Consider the following 23,014-nt stretch of genomic DNA (forward strand, 5'->3'; position numbering starts at 1 on the left):
CCATAAGAAATGAAAGAAAATCGATGATTTCTTTGCAAAGATGAGGATTTTGGGCATGCTGGGATACCAAACACGGACATGTTTTGTGACGTATTTGCGCAAACAAGCCGTAGGAACGGAAGGGGATCGAGGATGCCGGTGTTGAACAGGCAAAACCCTTGTTAAATAAATGAGATGATACAATGTGATGATCACAAAGACATTGATTATCATGTGTATGTAAACCTGCATACACAACAAGAAGCCCAACAGACTTTCCCACGAGCGTTGGATGTTTCGTCGCTTGGTGTCGCTTTATTTCTGAAGGCTTCAGAGCTTCGTTTGATAGCATTAGCTCACATTCCACACACTGAGCACTCGGCTCTGCCTCGTTGCCTCCGTTCACAAAGCCGTACTTAAGAAAGTCAGGGTTGTACTTGCGCACACATTTAGACTTTTGGGGGGTATGGCACCACTGTCGTCTTCATTTTTTCTTTTTACTAACTTATCCATAACTTTCGCTACAGGCTAGCGGCTAGCTGAGTGTCTTCTTCTGCTTATTGCAGCTTGTTAAACAACTGACTTACGCATTACCACCACCAGGTGGTGGGAAGCTATATTGTAACTGAGCGTCTCATGGATAACAGTAATATCTTTGGTGTCTTCAATTGGCAACCTATGCGGTCCCGCGGCCCTCGCGGCCCACAGGTGCAAAACTGAAAGTTTTTCGCGGCCCTCTAGGTGGCGCTCGCGGCCCAATTATGGGCCGCGGCCCTATGGTTAAGAATCACTGCTTTAAGGGGTTCGGGGTCAAGTTTTATACCTAGTACAGTGAATTGAATATTTGATCCCAGAAATCTTCTAGATCTGGACACGACCAAATCGTATGGGTATGGTTGGCAGGTGACTGTTTGCACCTATTGCAGCTGTCATTCAGATTCGGGTAGATTTTAGCCAGACGGGCATTTGCGTAGTGCACACGAAACAAAACCTTGCATTGCAGCAGCCCGTGTCTAGCACAAATGGAGTGGGATAAGGCCAGAATGAGCACCCAACGGTTATCGGATATTGGTTTACCAACTTCTCTTTCCCAGGTCTGTTTCAGGTGAGATGTCTGGTCTGGGTTAAGGGAGTCAATGAGACCAGAGATCGTTTAGATGGAGCGTTTTTGCGCAGCACCTAGAGTAAGCAAGGAGTCAATCAGAGATCCAGGAGGATGATTAGGAAATTGAGGATATTCGGATTTAATGAAGTGCCTAATCTGTAGAAAGCGAAAAAAATGAGATTTAGGCAGGTCGAATCTAGAAGACAGTCCTGCAAAATCAATAAAGTCTCCATCTTTATAAAAGTCTTTAATTTTACGCAAGCCTTTGTCACGCCACATACAAAAGGTAGGGTCAGACACAGAAGGTGAGGATAAGTGGTTTCTAAAGACTGGGGCCAAAGTAGAAGGTTTTTCCAGTCCAAGATGTTTACGGAATTGTATCCAGATGTTGAGAGAGTTGGTAACTATTGGGCAGTCGTGCTGTGATGAGGGATTGAAAGGAGAACTTGGAGGATAGTTTCATTTGGGCCCACAGGGCCATTTCTTAGCCCATCATCCATCCAGTGACGTAGCTTTTCGATGTTACATGCCCAGTGATATTGGATTAAATTGGGTAGAACTAAGCCGCCTGACTTTTTAGGAAGTTGTAAGATTGCTTTCTAAATGAGAGGCGGTTTATTAACCCACAGAAATGATTGTTGAATCATTTGTTAGCTGGTGTGATGAAAACTTTTAAAAACTAAATATTGGAAAGACCAAAGAGCTGGTCATTGATTTTAGAAGGAAGGAGGAGGTCTCCCCAGTGACTATTGCAGGTCAGCAGATAGAGATAGTCCAGTCGTATGAATATCTCGGGGTCTATCTGGACAGTAAATTAAAGTGGAAGAAGAACACTGATGTTTTTAAAAAGGCTCAGTCAAGACTCTTCTTCCTGAGGAAGCTCAGATCCTTTGACATCAGCAGGAAGCTTCTTCATGTTTTCTATCAGGGGATCTTGGCTCATGTTCTTTTTGATGCTGTGCTCCGCTGGGGGGACGGCATCACTGTGGATGATGTGACGGCCCCTGTCTCTAAGCACTGCAAGTATGCTTTTGTCCCTCTGTCCCTAGAGAGCAGATGACCTGATGCGACGCACCTGGTCCAGGAACAGGGAGGTCATAAACCCTGCTCTGGCGTTGCTCGGGGCGGGTTTACTCTCCGACATACGTGGAGGGTTCCCAACCAGTTGCTGCCGGTTATTTTGGTTTTGGTTTCGCTGACACTCACACTTCATCCCACACGCATCCACGTTGACACTGCTGATGTTATTGACTGACACTCTTCATAACTTTAACTATTCCTTTATTTCGTTAAATAAACATTTTACGTCACCATCATTTGTTGTGTCTGCCGTATTTGTCATGGCCTAGGAGCCGGGTTAAAAACAGGATCAATACGATGATCAGAAAGGCTGGCTCAGTGATTGGTCTAACCCCAGACTCACTAGAAATCACTGTAGAAAAGAGAACAAGGGCCAAGTTAAAAACAATTGTCTTGTATGAAGGCCGTCCAATACACTGTGTCTTCAATGGACTCCGAAGCTCATCGAGTGAGACACTCAGGACGCCTCAGTGTTCTACTGAACCACTAAGAAGGTCTTTGGTTCCAGCAGCAGTCCGATTCTTTAATGCACACCTTTCAAGGTTTTTATCTTTCTGATGTCGATCATGTTTAATATGGCATTGTCTGGTGTTATTGATCCTTTGTAGTATGTTTTTGCGTACTGTGTTGTTGTGTACTCTGGACTGTGTCGTCTGTATGAGTTTTTGGGTGGCAACAGAGTTTCCCCACTGGGGATTAATAAAGTTTTCTAATCTAATCTAAGCAGCCGCCTAGTGTTAAATGAGGAACTCCGTCCTGCCATGAAGCCTGTTTGGTCTGCAGAGATCAGAGATGGTAGAGCTTTCTTCAGACGTGTAGATAGAACCTTGGCTGAGATCTTCTGGTCAACATTCAGAAGGGATATGGGCCTGTAGTTGTTGCATAATAGAGTCTTTGTCTTCTTTCAGTAGGAGACAAATGGTGGCTTCAGATAGTGTTGGGGGTAGCCGTCCTTTTGTAAAGGATTCATGATATACTTTTGTCAGCAGTGGGGAGACTAGTTTGGCGTATGTTTTGTAAAATTCTACTATGAACCCATCCGGGCCTGGTGATTTGCCATTCTGTAGTAGTTTAATTGTCTCTTGCACTTCTGTAGTCGAGATCGGAGCTCCAAGATTATTGGGTATGTCCTCACTGATTTTGGGGAACGGGATTGATTCCAAAGGGTTATGCCCCCTCCACACTTCAGGTGGACAGTCTGAGTAAAGATCTGAATAATAACTCAAAAAAACATCATTTACCATCTTAGGATCAGTAACCACATTTCCTGAGGGGGACTTAATCCGAGGGATCAGTCTCGACAGCGCCCTAGCCCTGGTCTGGTGAGGCAAAGGTGTACCTGCCTTATCTCCCATTTCAAAGTCATGTTGCTTTGAGTGTAGCAATTGCTTTTCGATCTTAGCTGTTGACAGGAGGTCATACTCAGCCTGGAGCTGTTGAGGTGTTGAGGTGTTGATTGTGAAGTGCAGGGTAGGAGTGTTAGCATATTCCACATCAACCTCCTGAAGTCGGTCTGATATCTCTACCAGCTTAGCCGATTGTGATCTTCTCAGGTATGAGGTGTCGGAGATAGCTTGGCCCCGTAGGTGCGCTTTACATGCCTCCCAGAGAACTCCTCTAGAGATGTCGGGGATGTCATTGATCTGTAAGAAATTTCTTCTGAGAAGAGTTTTTTAAATTGTGTGTTAGATAGCCTCCACTGTCTTGATAAAAAGCTATGATTAGGAAAACATGTCAATTGAAGTAGGGGCATGGTCTGAGATCACAATACGATGGTATGTACTGGAGTTGGTCCAGTGTAAAAGTCTATTGTCAATGAGGAAGAAGTCAATTCTTGAATACGTGTGATGAACGTGGGAGAAAAGGCCGGTGCCGATGGATTAGTGGATCGTCATGGATCACTGAGGCCAAGTTGTTCTGTAAATGTCTTCAGTGCTGTTGCAGTATTTGAGATGGTGTATGGTCTGGAGGAAGATCTGTCAAGATTGGGATCCTGAGTAAGATTAAAGTCACCTCCCAGGGACACAAAAAATCAATAAATAAATAAAATAAAACACACCCATAACATAAGGGAACAGTAACAGTTCCCAGATCCTCTAAAGCTTCCTGTTTTTAGAATACTACCTGTCTCTTTGGTCGCAATTCCCATAGTTCACAGCGTTACCCTTACCAGGTGCAGGCATAGATTGTAGGCAAAGTATTGGTATAAAAAAAATGAACGTTTCAAAGTGTCATGAGGCGCTACAGTGATTAACGATTTAATAACATCAGTGTAGAGTAATAACAGCAAAAATCAGAGCTTAGGTTTGGAGGACAACTTTCCTCTAATTCCCGAACACAGTTATAATAACAAAACTCTTACCGCCATAACCGGGCTTGATTGAGTGTAGCAACGCTAACTTTCACCGGCTAACTAGCTGCTCCAGCGAACCGAGGTCTGAGCCTCATTCTGGTGGGTTTTTACCGTCATTATGAGTCCAGTCGTGTTCTGACGAAGGTGGTGGCTTCTTCGACTGATGAGAAACGTCTCTTGTTTCCCTCTTTGCCAGTAATTTGAAGTCTTGCCGGGTACAGCAGAGCTGGTCGCAGACCCAAGTTGTATAGCTCCGCCATGATGTCGCGGTCGGCCGCTCGCTGTTCCAGGACGTCGGGGCAGTAGTCCTCATAGATACGTACCGGAGTGTCCTTGTATTTGAGGTCGTTCCTTCGCTTTCGGGCTTCTCGGATCACCAGGTCCTTGGTTTGATGTCGATGAAAGCACACAATCACTGGTCACAATCACTTTGTCGCCGAATATTTCCACCAGGGCATCAGAAAAGAAGTTTGTGGGTCTGAGACCCTCAATGGATTCCGGCAGCCCGATAATTCTGAGGTTGTTTCGTCGGCTTCGTCCCTCCAAGTCGGTATTTTTAGCTTTGAGCTTAGCACATAGCTCGGTTAGCGTAGAGCACGATGTTCCGAGGGCCTGAAAGCGATCCTCGTTTAAGTTGGCGTTGGTCTCAAGACTTGCGATTCGCTCGCCATTTTCAGTCACTGTGGCTTGTATCACATCTCGTTTGGTTTCGAGAGACCGAACGCAGTTTTGAGTTCGGTAGAGAGTGCCGATGATATGTTCCTCCAGCAGGCTAGTCAGGTCAAACATGCTAACCTGACTAGCTTGGGGCGCCAGCTCGTCTTTTTTAGCATCTTCCCTCTTGTTCTGTTTAGTTTCGCTGGTCATGGTGCAGTTGAAGGACAGTACCTGCTTCTGCGCAAGCTGTTCATTTACTTTTTGGGTCTAAAAAGAGTGATGGTTGAAAAAGTTATGGGAGAGTGCGACGCGTGCGTCTACTCCATGTCCTTCTCCACCGGAAGTCCACGATCACTGCTCTTCTGCTCGCGAAGCTTTCACCTGCTCGCTCGCGAGACGATTTTCTTTTTGACATTAAGTGGGCGGACCCAGTCGCCATTGTATATCTGAATTTAATTTGTTACAATCGTCGTCTTTGGATTGGCCGGATATCACTCTGACACAGACGCTAGGTCTATGTTCGAACTAAACACTGTTCAGACTGTAGAGGCTGATGAAATACTGAGTGTGTTACTCTGTGTGTTTCTCTTGTGAATAAATTGGAGTCAAATTGCTCAGATTGGTTTCAATTCACTCCATCATTCTATGACAGACAATGTGTGTTTGATAGTCAAACAGATCAAAGAAACTTAAACTCTTAAAGATCTTAATTGATTAAAACATGATAATATGTCATCATACCATCGTGTTTACAGAGGTATATAATCACTGATATAATGTAGTTGTATATAATATGAGCAACAATTTGGACCCGTCAAGGATCTGGAGCCAAGGTTAGGAAACACTGTTTGTATATTAACTGTTTGACAAACTTAAATCTCTGACAAGTAATTAGTGGATGAAAAAGTATTCAGATCCTTCACCGCAGTAAAAGTACTAACACCAATGCTGATGAAACGATCCACTACCAGTAAAATACCTGCATTCAAAACCTTAGTCGAGAATGTTATCAGCAGGAAGTAAGAGTACCCTGTCAGTGTTTTACTATTATACTGATGTTTTAGAATATATATTGCTGCATTAATGTGTATGCTGCATGTTTTTAACTCCTTTACATGCTGTTGGTTAGAAATCTGTACGTACACTAGAGTCTGATTCGTTCCGCTCCACTGCTTCGCTTACCTCCACAGAACCACCAGGTGCCAGCCCTGGGCATCGTCCATCTACATCAGCTGTCTGTGTGATGTTCTACATAGTTTGCTGCATCGGGTGAGAAACAGGGTGTCATTTTGTTTGAACAGGAGGCAACAGATAGTGCAGAGTGACACAATCGTTGCTCCTCGACAGTTTGAGGAGGAGAAAACAACTAAGGCACATCTGAAACCTGTTGGATCATTTTCTGGTGTCAGGCAGAACAGAATTGTTCCCAGCATGTAATGTTCGTTTGGTTGTATTATTATTTGTATTATTTCATCTGCCTAACATCTGCCCCCATACTATTGGACTAATTATTATTAAAGCTAAACATAGTTCCCTTATCCCACACAGCCCTGGCTGTCTAAATGTATCTATTTCCTCCATGTTGCTTGTACCACTGAGCCCTTTGTGACTGACAGTCACCACTAACCCCTCTGAGCGTGTTGGTATCTTCACTGGTCAGACTCATTTTGCTGCGGACAATTGGTTCACCTTTGAACAATGATGTCGGATGAATTTATTGACTTATTGATTTATTCTTTGATTTTTATTAGAATTAATACTAATAGTATAAACAGGTGGGAATGTTGGGAAAAATCTAAATGACTAATCAGTATGCGTTTAAATGATTGAAGAATGTGATACATTTAACAGAAGCTCATCTCCTCTGTAGTGTTTCAGGCCTGTGTCCTTGTGCGAACCTTCACTGACACTCGGTCTTCAGCAAATGTTTAGTCTGTTAAGAAGCAGTTAATTGCCGAAAGAACACGTCAGCTGTTTGTCCTGAATAAGAATGATAACAAACGTGTAGAAAGCGTCAATACTTACGCAGGGCTGATTTGCGATCATGACTTACGAGAAAGTGACCTTTGTACTAGAACGAATTGTTAAAGTGTCCAGATACGTAGACGCCTGTGTGTGTGTGTGTGTGTGTGTGTGTTACCCTGTGCAGCCCACTGCATGTTGTTTACAGAGTATAAATACGGAGACAGATCTTCGAGTGGTCTTGATGTACATTCTGTATGTGAATCAACCCCGTCTCCTTCTTTGCAAAGAATAAATGTCCATTGATTCATGATTTTTACACCAGTCTCGAGTGAATTTTTCTAACAGAGAAAGGCTTCTTTTCTTTTATGTCGGACATTTTCAGATAAAATATAACCCAAATATGTAACTTTTTCTTTCCACTTTGTTCTTTGCTTACTTTATGATCTTGTTCACAGAGAAACTTTAGCAGTGCGAGAGTCCTCTTTTTTTTATCATGAGTCTTTTCAGCGCAGGCACAATTTCAGCTGAATTGTCTGGGCTGGGATTGTTGGCGTTCGGGCTGGGCGTGTCCAGGACGTGTCTACGTGTCTACTCTCTTTGCCAGCATTAGCCCCCATTGTTTCGTTATTATAGTTGGTTATTATTTCAAATGTTATCGTGAAAGAAAGAATCTCTCTTTTAGTTTAGTACTAAAAATAAAATCTTTCCTTGTTTCACTAAAGTGTTATTTTTAGGTCGAAACTATTTTTCTACCAAATACAATTTTAGTGTTCCTCGAACCCAAAGTTACGATGTGAACCTAAGTTTAATAGTCCTCCGACTAATAGCTATTTAGATTCCTCGAATCTCAGGTTACCTCCTTCTAGCTCTCAGAACTAAAGATTCACACCAGAATGTATCTTTTTTATCTCGCAAGAAGCATCTCTGTCTCGCTCCACTAAAGCATTCAAAAAATAATAATCTGTTTCTTCGTTAAGAAAAGTATCTCTTTCTTAGTTTACTAAAGTGTTTAGCCCGACCGAGCCCCATTTGGGGTTCGAGTTTTAGGCTACTGTGGTACCGTGGTTCCGAATGAACAAGAAATATCAAAAATGCTCCAGACATATTAAATACCGAATTAACAAAGAAAGTCTGGGCAAAATCATCATACCAGCCATTTTACACAATTATACACCGTTATACATAAACTAATTCAATAAACTGGAAGATTTATCAGAAAATCACGTATTTTTCTCCAAAAAATCGCAAACTGTGCACCCGATTTTCATCTTTCATCACAAAGCCGGCAGCGATCATGGCGGATGGATATATGATTTCGCACTAGGGCTCCATACCGAGTCGAATCACGTTCTCCGAATTCACCTCCGTCAAACCATTCAAAAGTTGCATGACCAAAGCCAACAAACATACTGCTCCCCAGAAAAAAAATTGAAAGTCAGCATACCCTTTGGTGATTTTCGTGCCGAAAAACGCAGGTAATCCATTGAAATCCGATGCAGCGAAAATAGTCCCTTTCTCCTTTCTCTGTCTGCAGTGAAATGAACGTGCTGGCACCTTCTATGAAGAAATGGCCAGCATTTTTCTGCTGGACCAATGGATTTTACGCATAGGGGCTGTGCCAAGCATATCTTGATTTTGAGTAGCTAAAAGGTTGTCAATCTTCGAAATAACCTGCGTAGTGCTTTCGCTACTCTCATCCGCGTTCAACAAGGTGTCACATGATATAATCTGCCAATCACATGCCTTACAAAGCTTACATAGACGCTGACTGAGAGATTTTTTTTGGAGGAGAGACATGAGAGCTGAAAATGATGCCAAACTGCTTTACTACGATGCATTGAACACTCTTAGTGATAAAGCAAGTGAATATATAGTTAATATGTAGTTATATTGTACATCAAATTAGAATAGAGCAGCGCAAAAGCTGGTTCCAAAAATGAGAATTCGGCTTGAAACTGTACTCAGACCTCATTTATGCTGGACTGCTTCACTCAATCTAAGTAAAATGTGCTTGTAGAGACCACAAACATGTTGTGCTTTGACTGTGGAGTATTTTTAGGCTTCAATCTGCATTATTTCAAATAAATATTTTCAATAAAAGTGCTTTTCTTTCAGGCGAACCTGAAACTTTTCAATTTGAGCTGTGTGCATCTTCATTCACTATTAACCAGTAACATATACACAATATTTACACATCTGAATAAGTCTCTCACATGTTTTACCTGTATTATACCATCAAAATTATTAAATTCGCCTCCTCAGCAGAATCCTGGCCTCTCAATTTGCCAAACTATCCTGGTATGAGGATAGGGCAGAGGGCTTTCTCCGAGAGACCTAGGCTCCCCTGTGCACAGTCTCAGGTTCAAAGCTGAAGAGAAGTGGAGCTATTGAGATCCGGCTCGAAGGACCATTATGTTCGAAAAATTCACTCGAGCCGATGTAAAAATCCTTAATCTCAGGACATTTATTCTTGCAAGAAGGAGACCGAGTTGATTCACGTACAGAATATGCATCAAGGCTGCTTGAAGATCTGTCTCCGAGCCTCTGGTGTATATATACTGAGTAAACACATGCAATGGGCTGGCACAGGGTAAGATACGTCACACAGGATAACACATGAATTGCGTTTCACACGGGCGTCTACGTAGAGTATCTGGAACATCACTTTAACAATTTGTTCTTGTACAATGGTCACTTTCTCGCAATCAGGAAGTCATGGTCGCAAATCAGCCAGGCATCAGTATAGAGTGGTCTCACCGACGTCACGATCTCCTTAGTTACGAGGTCTGTCCGCCATGTTGGAGTACATACAGATCCTACATGGCGGCGAGTAAACAAGGAAGTGCGGCGAAAATACCATACTTTGAATCACTGGATAGTGCATCAAAGGTTCGCTACCTGGCCAAATTGAAGGTTATTGGTAACTTGGATCCCTATACGATGAGTGCAGATCGTTTCAGTGCCGATCCTACTTATCTTCCATCGGTAAACTACGCCAACATCTACACGTATCTCGTGAACACCCCCAGTCCTTACACAAAAGACGAGCTGGAGTGCTACAAAGGGCTCGACGCTTATAATCAGTTTGTCAGTGGATGGGCCCGAGACGTCAAAGCAACGGTCGTCGAGAATTCTCATCTCGTCATTGGAAGGGTAAATATATCCAGATCTGGTCAGATATTTAGCAATATTCAATTTTTACTCAGTGCAAACAGACACGTGTGTTTGTGTACATTGTACGTGCATGTCATTGTGTGCGTGTGTGTAGGAATTAACTTTCAACTAACCCCTAACTTCATCCCCCCCCACACACACACATATATATATATATATATATATATATATATATATATATATATATATATATATGTATATACATATGTATGTATATATATGTATATACATATATATATATATATATATATATATGTATATACATATGTATGTATATATATGTATATACATATGTATGTATATATATATATATATACATATATATGTATATATATATATATATATATATACACATATATATATATATATATATATATATATGATCTGACGTTAAACTCATATCAAGCAATGCTGAGGCTGCATCTATGTGTTTCGCCTGTTGTACACGCTCCACACGTCTCTGGTACCGACTGCTGTCACGGGCCGATGAAGCTTCGGTAACCTTCTCATGTCCAAGTTTAATTTATATTTCCTTTATTAAATACTGTTCACAAACGAATTTGTAAATAAAATCACTGACCACTTATAAAGTGATCCGCACATACTCTAGTGTACGCCAAATTCCATTCCTTTATATCTCGAGAGATATTTCTCGCGACGTCGCTTGGATAGCTCCTTCGTGTCATTTCCTTGATGTGTAATGACCGCTGGCAAACGAAAGAATGATTTCTTGTCTCTATCAGCTCTGCTGCCACAACCAAAGACAGCACAAAAGTTCACCATGATCGATAGGTTATGCGACTCAGCCGTGCATGCCAGTGGCTTTGTGTGTACTCCAACATGGCCGACAGCTAAACTGTGACGTCACACGAGACCACTCTATTGACGCCTCTTCAGGTTTATTATGGCTGTGCCTACATGTACCAGGATGCATTGCACCTAGCCAAAACATAGTGTAGCCAAGTTGCGCCTATGCAGGCAATCAAATAAAAAAGGCTCCAACCAGCGATAGCCAAGACGGCAATAACTCTTTATTATTCCCCGCTGTCACCGGCAGCGACCTGCAGAACTCCACTCAGCAACATGTCTTTCGATAACATTCGGCTTTCTCCAGAACTTCTTTTTTTCCAGCAAACGGTCAAATAAAAACCAAATAAATATCTGTAAATATACTTCTAGAATGTATTGATTAATTTCATTATTATCATAATATATATAATATTATTGAATCACCCTCAATTTCAGTGACTGGGAGGGCACGGAGATCATGTCCTCAAACTATTTCTGGGAAATTAAATAATAAATAAATAAAAAATACATGTTTTTTTCACCAGAATTACATAGCTGACAAGGTCGGGATTTGAAACAACATTTACACCATAAAAGGAAGAAGATAGTTTGAAGAAAATGCGATTGAACAGTTAAAAGAATAAACTATGTTTTTCAAACGTTTTTCTTTTTGTAAAATCAAAGTAAATGAATGCAAAATTAAAAGAAAAGAAAAATAAAATAAATATTTCAATGAGATTATTTTATTATATATCTGGTTTTACGGGATTATTTCATATTCTGATGAATGTATTTTTTTATCATATACATTTTGAAGCTTTTCAGCCCTGAAACGAATTTTTAAAAAGTGCTGCAAACTGCTCGAGCCTTGAACCGGCCAACGGAGATGTGACGGTGGCGGTGGGAGGAAGGAGGGGCTGGGGGGGAGGCTGGCGAACGCACGCGCGCACACACACACACACACACACGGACAGACAGCAGCCGCTACAGCGAAGATGGAGGATGGTGTGGCAGCGGAGGAACGGACCTCCAGCCCGCAGCAACATCGCTGCTGAAAGCAGGTGAGTTCGCCTCTCGTTCGGACTCGAATACCCGCTCGCTGTTTGCCGACATCTCTCACCGCGACACGGTGACGAGGAGCGGGCGAAAACGGCTCCGTAGCGGCTGCGTTGTGAGCAGTGAGGAGGAGGGGGGGCGTATTGTGTTGCCGCTCGGTTTGTTGACTGTTTGAGGAGTGGCTACGGGAAAAGAGAAAAGATAACGACGTGTCTGTCGGAGCAAATGTGGTACCGGGATTTCAGATGGAAGTGAACGCAGCACCGGTTGTATAGAGGGCTTTGTGCCGGGTCGAGGCGCGACCGCGCACCGGGTTGATACGAGTGAGACGGTCCATAGGAGGCCCTGTTGTTGGCAGGTGCGGAATCCCAGCAGGGCGAACCACCACCCAGTCAACACTCCTGGCCTGGTGGAGTCTTCTTCTTCTTCCCTGGGACTCCAGCTCGGCTTCCATCCCCTTGTGTGATGCAGAAGCCTTAACCAGGCTCATGCTGTTGCTGTTGCCAGAGAAGCTGCAGGTTCATGTTCGTGCAGTCGGTCTGTGCTGCTGCAGCCCCTCGTGCAACAGGGCGACCAGGTTTATCACGTCCTGAATCCGCACTGGAACGTCCACATGCTGCCTTCAAGTCACACGGAAATCACATTTAGTCAGCCCCCCTTGTTTTTGCAGTCAAAACTGTGTCATTAAAAAAAAAGAAGAATGGTTGAGAGTTTTTTAAAGGCAGAATAAAAGGTTCGGGTGGGGGGGCACCTGTCAGCTGGTCAGTTCCCCTCTGGAGTCTGATGCACAGGCCTCCTTCAGGTCTCCAAGGGACACACCAGACTGTGGGTGGAGCTAGACGGGTCAAACACGGTATGTGAAGATGTTGGAAGTGAGAATGTGTTGTTAGTGGAATTATCAGAAATGCTCCTTTCATCCTCTCAGCTGCTCGAGGGGCGGGGCAGTGTCTGCGTTTGATTGACAGCAGCTAGCAGGCTGAGCACCAGTAGGGAAAAAATAAACAAAGTAAAGAAGGGTCAAGATGGTAACCCTTAGGTTTGGGAAAACTTGATGTTGGATGTGCTGCAGCTGAGCAGCTCGCCAGCCATCGAGCCTGCAGACTGACGTTGACTGCACTTTTCTCCGGTGAACGTTTATTTGGTCGCTGGTTCAAGAAGCTTAGATGAGAAGGAGACTTGAGCAGTCTGTGGCTCCTGTGTTGTGTAGCAGGTTGCTGTCTGGCTTTTAAGGCAGTTTTCAGTTTGGGGTTCTGAGTCCTGGTCCTGGAGGTTAGGGACTCTGAGTCCTGGTCCTGGAGGTTAGGGACTCTGAGTCCTGGTCCTGGAGGTTAGGGACTCTGAGTCCTGGTCCTGGAGGTTAGGGACTCTGAGTCCTGGTCCTGGAGGTTAGGGACTCAGAGTCCTGGTCCTGGAGGTTAGGGACTCAGAGTCCTGGTCCTGGAGGTTAGGGACTCTGAGTCCTGGTCCTGGAGGTTTGGGGTTCTGAGTCCTGGTCCTGGAGGTTAGGGACTCTGAGTCCTGGTCCTGGAAGTTAGGGACTCTGAGTCCTGGTCCTGGAGGTTAGGGACTCTGAGTCCTGGTCCTGGAGGTTAGGGACTCTGAGTCCTGGTCCTGGAGGTTAGGGACTCTGAGTCCTGGTCCTGGAGGTTAGGGACTCTGAGTCCTGGTCCTGGAGGTTTGGGACTCTGAGTCCTGGTCCTGGAGGTTTGGGGTTCTGAGTCCTGGTCCTGGAGGTTAGGGACTCTGAGTCCTGGTCCTGGAGGTTAGGGACTCTGAGTCCTGGTCCTGGAGGTTTGGGACTCTGAGTCCTGGTCCTGGAGGTTTGGGGTTCTGAGTCCTGGTCCTGGAGGTTAGGGACTCTGAGTCCTGGTCCTGGAGGTTTGGGGTTCTGAGTCCTGGTCCTGGAGGTTAGGGACTCTGAGTCCTGGTCCTGGAGTAGCTTTACCTTCTATTGGCTGGACAATTGCACTTATATGTCAAGGGACGGTCAGGACGTGTCTCAGACTGGTCGCTCTATCTCAGCACCGACGGGTCTAACACATTTTGATCTGTCATAGCAGGAAGAAGCTAATCAAATGTAGGCTGGCTGCTTCAGGTTCAGGGTCCTGGTATTGTGCATGCTGGCTCACTGTCACTGCTGTGATAAGGAATTTCTTTAAATGAAGTGAACGCTGGATAACAGAGGCTGTGACCTGCCACTCTAGCTCATGAACTAGCCTACACATCAACTGCACATCGACTGCACGTCGACTACACACTGTTCATATAAAAGTGTAACAAACTGAATGATCTGCATACTGATGGGAAAAAGAAAAGCCCGACGCTGGTAATGTGAAAGATAAATTGTACAGCCGCTCTCGTCTTCCATTACCGGCGATCAGACGGGGAAGCTGAATCAATCAGTGTGGTAAAAGCAGCCGATTTGTGGAGGCTGAATATGCCGTGTCATCAAGTATATGTCAGATCTTAGATCTTGTCCTTTTGAGTCCTTCTAGCAATACAAATTGGAGACCGTTGACATAAAGCAATTTAGCTTACTTTGATTTCAATATAAATTGTTGTTACTGCATGGAAGTCAATGGCAATTATCAAATCGATACGACATCACTTAACAACCAAAGTGTTGACAAATACTGTGTGTGTGTGGATTCATGCCAAGGCTCACGACAGAAACAATAGTCTGTGTTCACCGGTCTCTACCATAGAGTTGAGACCTGGGGCCAGATGCATGAAACAAAAAACAAATACACATTTGTCAGATTCATAAAGCTGCACTAATGCATGATTCGGCTTTTATTTTAAATCCAAATCATTGTGGAAGTGGTGCCCGTGTGCTCAAGCCTCAGTTCCTACTGCAGCTGTTGCATGAGTGGACGTAGATACGTCGTCAGACAACTGATTGCATATCGACACTCGTATCGACCTGTCGGTGAGAGGAACGGCAAAGAAGAGCTCCAATTTCACAGCTTGCATTGCATCGGCGAGGTTCTCCAACAGCACACAGGGGGAAGCTGTCATTACGAGCGGCGGCGGTTGTTTATAGCGGCCGTACCACCAATTAATCACATGTACCTGTAGACCAGGGATTCCCAAAGTGGGGTGCGCGCACCCCTGGGGGCGCGCGAGCTGCCTCTAGGGGGTGCGCGAGAGGAAAAGTGTAATGGCGGTCTGATGGTGTAATAATATTAAATATTTAAAAAAAAATTAATTTTAATTTAAAAACTGTCAGGTGGGACATCTGAAGCTATCAGTCGTAAAAGAGGAGAGGGACAGAGAGAGAGAGAGAGGAATCGGAGGCGAGGGGAACGGAGAGGTGCGTTATTGGGGAGAGACCGGGAGAAGAAATCGAGCCAGAGTCAGAGGAAGATGAGACGGCGCAGACTGGGAAAACAAGAGGAAATATGATGAAAAGTATCTGTGTCTGGGCTTCACTTGGATTGGCAACGCAGATTCCCCAAAGCCACAGTGCGTGGTGTGCAGCGAGGTTCTGGCTAACAGTCTGAAGCTCTTATTTACGTCGCCACCTGAACACCAAGCATGCCAGTGCAAGTCAAAAGCCCCTTACATATTTTAATATCGAAATTGGAGGAGTTACAAAACAGCCAAAAACAACTGGAGTCTCATTCATGTGTTGGTCTATAAATGACGCACTACGGGCTTCATATCTGGTTACAGAATAGCGAGAAAGGGGCTACCGCACACAATCACCGAAGACGTGAGCTTGCCAGCTGCCAGAGAGATGGTGGAATGTATGATTGGGGAGAAAGAAGCAAAAAAGTTGTGCATGATCCCGGTGTCCAACAACACTGTGTCGCGCCGCATCGATGCTTTGTCCGAAGACATCCTGGCTACATTAGTCGCTCATTAATTGTAAATTAAATGTGATAATCTGCCTCTGAGCCTGTGCGTGTGTCCTCGCATCCGTATTGCTCTTTAAAAGTGACGCCTTGTGTCACTGAAAGTTATTGAAACTTTGTTGCAGTGTTTCAGGGCGTTTTCACACCTTCAGTTCGTTTGCTTTGTTGCAGTTGCTCCTTTGTTCGGTTTGTGTTCACACTGCAACATTTAACAGCGGACTACATCTTGTAAACAAATGCCACGCGCGAGCAAACTGTTCTCTCATTGGTCCGATTCTTATGCGGCTATGAAGGCTTAAAAGGCTCTGCTGCTTCTTTTTTTTTATTTTTTATTAAGGGGGGGGGGGGGGGGGGGGTGCGCGAACCCGGTCGGGATGTAGAAGGGGGTGCGCGGCCTAAAAAGTTTGGGAACCGCTGCTGTAGACCATTATGGCAATCACGGACCTCAGAGGGATGATGAGCAATAACCTATAGAGCTCATATTGAAACAAACTTTACAAAAATGCTCCACGATTACTGACAGGAAAATAACAGCTCCAATTAAAAGATGCGGACAAACATGCCCACTTATCGATGATATGAAATGAAGTTTATACATGTGCCCTTAACATTTGTTCATCAACATGGAAGAGGTAATTATGAGTAGAAATCTGGTGGTAAATAAGAATGCGATAAACTGAATCAAAGCAACCCTTACAGCAGTTCATTGGTCAAGTAATTACACTCTAATTTGAAGCCACGCCCGTTATTTTACCCCCTCGTGGCACTCTCTGCCTGTCATACAGCTGTGGCTCCTCACTGAATGGGCCATTCATTCAGTGGGCTGACAGCACTCTTGGTGGCATTCACCATCGCCGGTTGTCCAATGATATGAGCCCTTGCAATAGGCTCATGAATATGAAAGGCGGACAAACATGCCCACTTATCGATGATATGAAATGAAGTTTATACATGTGCCCTTAACATTTGTTCATCAACATGGAAGAGGTAATTATGAGTAGAAATCTGGTGGTAAATAAGAATGCGATAAACTGAATCAAAGCAACCCTTACAGCAGTTCATTGGTCAAGTAATTACACTCTAATTTGAAGCCACGCCCGTTATTTTACCCCCTCGTGGCACTCTCTGCCTGTCATACAGCTGTGGCTCCTCACTGAATGGGCCATTCATTCAGTGGGCTGACAGCACTCTTGGTGGCATTCACCATCGCCGGTTGTCCAATGATATGAGCCCTTGCAATAGGCTCATGAATATGAAAGGCTAGTGTGCATTCTGTCTGTTTTTGTGAGAGGAAAAATTATTTAAAAGGTTGTGATAAGCTTAATGCATTCATTTGGTCTCATTTATAAAGTTTTTAACACGTGTATATAGTGCTGGGTGGTATGACCAAAAATGTGAATCACGGTATTTTGTAAGATTCTGGCGGTTTCACGGTATATCACGGTATTTTTTGTCCTTGCGTTAACGCATTAATTAATTAACGGCGAAAACTAACACAGGAACTGGCCGGCCGGGGTGGCCAGTGTGCGGTGAACAGCTGTTTGTGTGGCGTGTCTTCCGTCACTTCCTGTTTCCTTCACCTACATTCCCCTGGGTCCTAAGCCCCTCCATGTACAGCTGCTTATCACCCTCTATGTACCAACTTACATTTATAATAAATACCACACATATTACGGTAATCAGCGTTGCATATGTGTCTGACCAAAATACCAAAAAAAGCATCCGAGGACCGTAATCGCATATACTCTTCATATTCCAACACATGTTTTCGGCTGAGGTGATGGAGTAAATTGCTAGTGTTGCCACCAGAGGCAATAACAGCGGCTCGACAAACTTTACAATATATCGTCTTTCGGATCTACGTCGGATTTTTTAAAGCCAAAAAAAAAACTCCAAACAGCAGACGCAGCTCCTCTCTTGGGCACAAATTGTATTGGTGCATCTCCGGTCTCTCTTTGGTCCTCCTACATCGCTCTTTTCTGTTCTTTAATGTGGCGACGGAGCTTCTTCTAACTGTTAGCAGACTGTTGTGCTAGCGGGCTAGCTAGCTAGTGAGCTGTACCCAGCATGCCATTCGGCGGTGTCATTTTATAAATGTACAATTATTAGTGTTACAAATTGTTTATGTGTCACAAACTGTTGTGTTGTGGTGTTTTGTTGTTGCAGAGCGTCATAACCATGACTAGGGGTCTCTCTGAATACACTTAACATAACTAGCTCCGACCATAGCGGCCTTAGCGGCGAACAATATATTTTGCTGCCTGTTGAAGAGCGACAGCAGTTGTTTCGGCTGTGCACCGGTATGACGGTGTGTGAAAAATTGATATCATACGAGAAATTAAAACCCAGCACGACGTGTATACGTTTTCAATGACGTGCGCAAAAAATGAAGTTGTGATTCATGATTGATGAAATGTGAACGCTTTCGAAGGGGCTGTTTTTACCTATTCTAGATACTATTATAAGGGGATGGCGGTGCCACCTGCTGACTGAAGTAAAGGGGGTTAGCCTTTGAGGTGGATCAGCGATTCTTATTTTTAAGCCAGTGCGCTGCAAGTTTTACTCTGCAACCCCCGTATAACTTCATGTACCGTATACAGCTGTGAAATGTCATGAAGGTATGAAAAAAACAATACTTTTTTTAATGGCTCCTTCCATCCCGTATACTTTGAGTCAACATAGTCAACATAAACGTCCAGTGCACTGGAAGGAGTTTTTGCCAGTGGAGCACTCTGGCTGGCTCCCTGGCTGGCTCCCTGAAGCAGTTCACTACCTCCTGACCTACCAGCCTGGTTTTTAGTATTCGCAAGCTTGGTATTTTGCAACCAGAAGTGACACGAGAGGGTGGAGCTAAGTACAACCAAACTCTTAATAAGACATTTTTAGGTGACTAAAATGTTGCAGTTAACTTTCATGAACTGAAAATCCACTGGGACAGGGTTCAAATTCAAAGACAAAAACACATAGAACTCCCTACCAGACAACGCTGTGGTTACAACCTGTCAATCACAACGTAGCCTCGGCCTTTATTTGACTCCAAATGGACCATCATTTACTAAATGGACATCATGCTGTATTGAAGAAGACTTGAAACTAGAGATTGAGACCATAAACTCATGTTTACAATGTTTACTGAGGTAATAAATCAAGTGAGAAGTAGTCATTTTCTCATAGACTTCTATACAATCTGACTTCTTTTGAAACCAGAGGAGTTGCCCCTGCTGGCCGGTAGATAGAATGCAGGTTTAAGACACTTCCTCCACTTTTCTAAAGAACTTCTGCCTTTAGAGAGGAAATAATGCTCTTCATTACCCCTGAAAGATAAAAATATCACAACAGTAAAAGACAGAGAATGTTTAGAACCATAAAAATGACATCCAGCTGTTCAAATTATCATATAAATGTTTGACGTGTAAGAAAATAATCTTTGTAAAGTGCGCATTAGAGTTGCCGTACATTAGTGCATGCAACAGCATACCACCAGGCAGGCACATTGTTTTTCGAGGTGATGAAAGTGGTGACACAACCTCGGCCCTCGGCTCTTGACAAATGTGAGGTGATGGATGGATGAAGAGCAGTGAATCCAGGAATGCCCAAGGCTCCAGGAGCTGCTACCCCCGTCATATCACAGTTTAGGCGGCTCTATGTCCGTCATAATGCAGAGAACCTTTGTCTGCCCTTCTTCGCTTCTATAGAACATGCACATTACTTGTATTCCTCACACAAGCCTCCCCGATGGCCCTTAATTTGCATGTTGACGGCCCAAAAATCTCTATTTTAATGTATTCATTCCCTATTTAAGTGCATAATAACTGAGCAGAAGAACATAGCTCTGACACATGAAGAAGCATCTCAGCTCTGCTGTAGCTCTGAACTGTGAAGTGTTTTGTATTGTACACAGTTTTACAGTAAAATGCCCTTTTTACTGTTTTCCAAGAGCTAGATCCAAGCTGAATCTATCTTTGTGAAACCCTACAGCAGAAGGAGGGTAGTCACGCCGAGTAGAGTTGGGTCGATTTCCTGTTTTGCCGAGATTACACCGGGTTGATTTTATGCAACCCGGCTGAACCGGCAATTGTCATTATGTCCAGTTCTGGCAAGTTTAAATGTGACTTAAATCAGCTACCTGTACCGACGGGGTTCACGGTGCTAAATCCTTGTAAAGTACTGTATTACAAATAGGATAACATGATTAATATTAGTTGTGTAATGGATCACGGCTCGTGATCGGTTCGGATCACCCCTCACGGTTCGGATCACCCCTCACGGTTCGGATCACCCCTCACGGTTCGGATCACCCCTCACGGTTCGGATCACCCCTCACGGTTCGGATCACCCCTCATGGTTCGGCACACTTGTGAACCGCAGATTTTAGTTTTTTTTATAGTTTAATCATCATAATAAATCGTAATAAAGTGTTACTGCTGCTGTTCATTTTTAAGTAACAAGTCCCCGAATAGCAATGCAGAGTGTCAGTGAACAGATATAAAGCAGTAGTGTGTTCAGTGAACAGAGAAGGTTAGAAGCATTTAACGGTGAAAGTCATGGCGAGCGGAGGAGCGCCAGAAGCCCCCGGTGTCATTTAAGTCGCAAGTTTAGGAGCATTTTGTCTTCCCTGTAACTTTGACGGGATAAGGCTAGTGGACAAAAGCGTTACGGTATGTAGGCGTTGTTTAAAGAGAAAGACACACGACAACGGCAATACAGTTTGAAGCGCCACCACCCCAGTCGGGTGGACCTCCAGGGTAACGGAGAGCTACGTGACTGCGACCGCTCACGGTGGAGTGGCGATTCATAGTCCGGTGCCAACGTTAGTTTTGTTGCCTAAAGCCAACGTTAGTTTTGTTGCCTAAAGCCAACGTTAGCTTTGTTGCCTAAAGCCAACGTTAGCTTTGTTGCCTAAAGCCAACGTTAGTTTTGTTGCCTAAAGCCAACGTTAGTTTTGTTGCCTAAAGCCAACGTTAGTTTTGTTGCCTAAAGCCAACGTTAGTTTTGTTGCCTAAAGCCAACGTTAGCTTTGTTGCCTAAAGCCAATGTTAGCTTTGTTGCCTAAAGCCAACGTTAGCTTTGTTGCCTAAAGCCAACGTTAGCTTTGTTGCCTAAAGCCAACGTTAGTTTTGTTGCCTAAAGCCAACGTTAGTTTTGCTGCCTAAATCCAACGTTAGCTTTGTTGCCTAAAGCCAACGTTAATTTTGTTGCCTAAAGCCAACGTTAGCTTTGTTGCCTAAAGCCAACGTTAATTTTGTTGCCTAAAGCCAACGTTAGCTTTGTTGCCTAAAGCCAACGTTAGCTTTGTTGCCTAAAGCCAACGTTAGTTTTGTTGCCTAAAGCCAACGTTAGTTTTGTTGCCTAAAGCCAACGTTAGCTTTGTTGCCTAAAGCCAACGTTAGTTTTGTTGCCTAAAGCCAGCGTTAGTTTTGTTGCCTAAAGCCAGCGTTAGTTTTGTTACACATTTTTTGGTTCTGTATCTTTCCAGCTGATCTGATGATAGAGTTTCCCTTCATTGTTTGTCTTTCTCTGAACCTCATCAGCAAACTGCTTCCACATAACGGACATTTGACCTTTCCGCCAACAGTTTCCTCATCTTTGTTGGTAATAATGAGCCCTGGCCGTCACTTTCACTCTGTCTGCTTTTAAATGTTCTCCCGATCTCTTGCTACTGGAAAAATATAGATAAAATTAACATTTTATGTCTGTTTAAAAAAAAGCATTATTTCATGTGTGTTTTTTCTCTTAAAGCACTGCTTCACTTTTTGACTTTTTCTTTTAAATAAAACAGCACATTGTTATTTCTGTAAATTGTCTATTAACAAACCATTTATAAGTAATGCAGTTAAGATGGAAAAAAATATGAACTTCAAAAATGTTCAGCAGGGAGCACCAGTCTGGAGCCATGAATATATGTATATATAATAAATGTCAGTTATATTTCTAAAAACATGTGGAATTGGGATGTTGCAGAAAAATCCCTTTCCCTTCCGTGATCATAAGTGTTTGCTGCTTTGTCGGATGTCCGTTCATAAGCAGACGGCTCCACCGCTGCCCACCAGCTTTATCTTCAGCCTGCCCGTCTCAGGCCCTTTGTGTCAGTGGACAGCAACTGTGGCAGCCTGCAGTCCGCCGCCCGCTGAGACAAAAGGAGGATAAAATAAAGTGGACATTTTGGTAGACCTAGGAAAAGGAGCCCCTCGCCACCGGCAAATGGCATCTCTATTTGCTCTGAACAGTCAGTCAGTCAGTCAGTCAGTCAGTCAGTCAGTGAGTCAGTGATTGATTGATTGATTGATTGATTGATTGATTGATTGATTGATTGATTGATTTCCCCCCCAGTGGGGATACTCTGGCCAATACATGGCGAAATGGTAACAGGCTGGATCCATTTGATGATGTCAATTTCTGCCTCCTTGAGCATTAGAGACAGCCCGAGGCGACGAGTTCACCGTTTTAAAAGTGCAGTCATGAAGGAGCGTAGAAGCTGAGACCCACTGAGAGGACGTTTTTTTTGTGCTGGTCAAAGGATACAGTACGTTGAATATGGATGTTTTTCTTACGATAATATGGAATATGGATGTGATATGAAATTGTTTTTTCTTTACATTCCTGCAAGACCTCTTGTTCTGTAATTTTACGCAGGAAAGTCAGCTAAGGAGGATGGTTATTTATTACGCTGTTGCATCATTTTAACACAGACCGTTGATTTTTTTCTTAACTTAGCTAAGTAGTTTTGAAACCTAACCAATCGTTACACAACGTTACCCACATGGCATTGTGTGTTTATGCAATTGTTATATGAAACGTTTTTTCATGAATCATACTTTTGGTTTAGAAACATCGACATGCAGTGGTTTGCAGAAACATACGTTGCCAACATTATTTATTTATCTCCATGTAAGTAATAAACTGGGGAAAGTTCACCCAGTGTGCAATTATTTAAAATATACGGTTGACTGTCAAACAATATAGATTTGTAAACTGTCTATCAGATTTTACCGTACCATT

The sequence above is a fragment of the Melanostigma gelatinosum genome (assembly GCF_949748355.1).
Source record: "Melanostigma gelatinosum genome assembly, chromosome: 6".
NCBI lineage: Eukaryota > Metazoa > Chordata > Actinopteri > Perciformes > Zoarcidae > Melanostigma > Melanostigma gelatinosum.